Genomic DNA, 3155 nt, shown 5'->3' with positions numbered 1-3155 from the left:
AGTTTGGAGATATTGTTAGCCTTTTCGCAAAGTAGAGGGGCATTTTTGACCCTTTACCCTAAAAAATATAAAATAAAAAGATAAAGAAACTACTAAGTTGGTAATCTTAAAAAGAAGGTTAAGTAGCCTACAGCAATTAAATTTCATCATTATTACAAAACAATTTCACGCTATAAATGTATATAACTTAAAATTTACATCTATTATTTTAAGCTTACCAATGGGAATTAACTTAGAATTGATATGTTCTACTCTTGAAATATTTTATCTTTTTGAAGGGGCGTGCAAGACAAGATTTTAATGGTTTGGTCACTTACTCCTCTTTGTTGTGGCATTTATCGTGGATCACTTGAAAGGTCCTTTTGCGCAATTTGGTTTCTAACTGTTGGTTTTTACAAACTTCTAAATTTTTGTAATGAAACTTAAATGTATTCCCCTTTGGCCATCGAAAGGGGATAGTATTACTATTTGGGATCCTCTCCTGCAATTGAAGACTCCATTACTTTGTAGGTGATCCTTGTTGGGTTTTTTGGTGTGAACGGAAAATGGAGGTTTTATTTTTTACTGTCTTTTTTTAAAAGCAAGGTCTATGAATTGTTACCAGGACTCATTTATTAATAATAATTCAAAGAAAAAAAAAAACTTTACAATCAATGCAGAATGTAAGAAATTAGAACTAGCTGCTATTAAATTTGAATTTATTACTATACTAATAGCCTATGTGGCCAAGTTTTTGGGAGACCCAAAGTACTTATTTTAAAAAAGTGAGATGTTTGGTCAAGTTTTTGGGAAAAATAAATGCTTCTAGGAGTAGCATAAGTTGTTTTTAAGTTAAAACAAAGTAAATCTTCCCCAAAAGTACTTTAAAAAAAAAAAAACACTTTTGAGAAGATCTCTTGTCTTATGGTAGCCTGCTTCAGTCCCCTTACGAAGCTTTCGTTATTGGGTTAGCCATACACTTCACATGTAAATACACTTACAAGCACTTTTCAAAAGCTTGGTCAAACAGTTATTTCTGCTCAAAAGTGTTTTTTAAATTAATTGGTCAAACACAAAATGCTTCTAACCAAAGATAGTTTTTTGAAAAGCACTTTTCAAAATGAGCTGATTTTAGAAGTTTGGCCGAACAGGCTATAAGTATTGTTTGAATCTTGTTTTTGTGGCTGCTTATGTGTAGAATTTGTCAATACCTCCTTCTTCTGTTGCTTTTGAATTTAGTTGTATACTGATCCATTATCACTTCTCATCTTGTATGTCTTGTATATTCTAGTGTCTTTTGCTCCTGATCTTGATATATTCTTGTATCCTGTTGAATCCAGCTTATTTTTTCCTGCTGTTGTTTAATTTGGTGTTTGTCCTTCTCTGAGTTACTTCAGATAAGAACTTCCTTGATATAGTGGATTCAGTATATAAAACAGATTATGCATCGTATCTACATGCATTATTTGTGTTCATGATTCCACTCCAGTCGGTTTACTTGTATTTCATATATATACTTCTACCGTATTTTGATTCATTGTATGCGCTACCAGCAACTTCTACACATTTGCCCTAGGGGTAGGCTAAGGGAGCGAGTTGATGATCTTGCTGGGTCTTTTAGATTCTCAATTACTACGTGTGCGTAGATTAGAATGAGAGAGTGATCTAGCTGCAGTGCATGCTTCCAGCTATAGTTCACTCCTATCCAATAGAGGTGAGTATGTATATATATCACTACAAGAAAATGTTAAAATTGTGACAGAATATTTGACACAAAGCAATTTCATCAAAAATTGTGACAGAATTTTGACGGATCAACATTTCATAAATAAAATCTTTTAAAAATCTTTTTTTTTCCATAAAAATTCCAAGAGTAACGAGTTTGTGACATATTTTAAATATAAGTTTGTGACGGACGTACCTCCTCCACAAAATTAAGGCTGATGAGAAAAAATGACAACTACTTTTTTTTTCTTTTTTTTTTTTTAAAAAAATGACAACTATTTATCACAAATTCGTGACAAAAATTGCGACAGATTAAACATTCCGTAACAAATATAATAAAAAGATAATTAATAATAAATATATTAATTTGTGACAGATTTATTTCCGTCACAATAACAAAATTAGACAACTTTTTAGTTTTGCCCCCCAAAAATTTCAATACTTTCAATTTTCCCATCCGAAACCCCTTTATTCGAGAATATTCCACAATCCTCTTTCACAAAACTCTACAATTTTCTCTTTCAAGGGCGATTTTCAAAACAACAATGGCGATATTCGACTCAGTTGTCATTCGCACTCACAAGTTTTAATAATCAATGAATAAGTTTTGTAAAGTGAATAATTTCTAAAGGTCCTTTAATCTACGTTCAAAAAATTCCGATTTAGGCTAAAAAACTGCTGCATGTTGTTCATTTTAGTTTTTTGGTTCCTTTTAGGGTTCTGCCATTTTGTTCCTCTTCTAGTGCTTTATTAGGTTTTTGCTTTGCTTGATTCTATAATTTCAAAATCTGAGATTTGAAAACAGTAAGTGCTCTTTAATTACCACTAAACCATGGAGACAACTTCTTTTATTTAAAAGACTTTAGCTCTTTTCTATTTCGAGTTGCGTTTCGTACTTTGTACTCAGACTTAGTATCTCCATAATTTGGTCTATTTACGGTTGCATTTGGTAGATTCTATTATTATGTTTTTATGTTTCCGCACCTTTCATATATTAAGACAATCTTATTAGTAGTGCTTTTTTACTAGAGGGTTTGCCTAATGGGTTGTGACTCTGTGAGGTTTCTGTCACTACTTAGATGCCAGATTTTGGATCGTGACGATATGACTCCAACGCCTAAAATGCTAATTTTCATTTTTAACGGTTGTTGAACTTCTTAGCTAAATAAGGCAAAATATAGGCGTGAATTATTGAAGCCATTGCCCAAATACGCAAAATCCAATAAACTACATGGGAATTTTTGCTTTGTATAGAAATTAAATTTTGTACTATATGGCGTTTTATCTAGGCAAACAGCTAGATTACTCAAACTTTTTTGGTCCAAGAATATTCTATGCTCAAAGTTTCACACTCAATGGTATAACATCAAAATTGGCAATCATGTATAGTTTCAAAATTATGAATAAAGCTATTATTCAACTGATAAACTATAATCTATTGTATGAATAAA

The sequence above is a fragment of the Lycium barbarum genome, chromosome 2, assembly GCF_019175385.1.
Source record: "Lycium barbarum isolate Lr01 chromosome 2, ASM1917538v2, whole genome shotgun sequence".
Taxonomy (NCBI): domain Eukaryota; kingdom Viridiplantae; phylum Streptophyta; class Magnoliopsida; order Solanales; family Solanaceae; genus Lycium; species Lycium barbarum.
Note: the sequence above shows the minus strand (reverse complement) of the source record.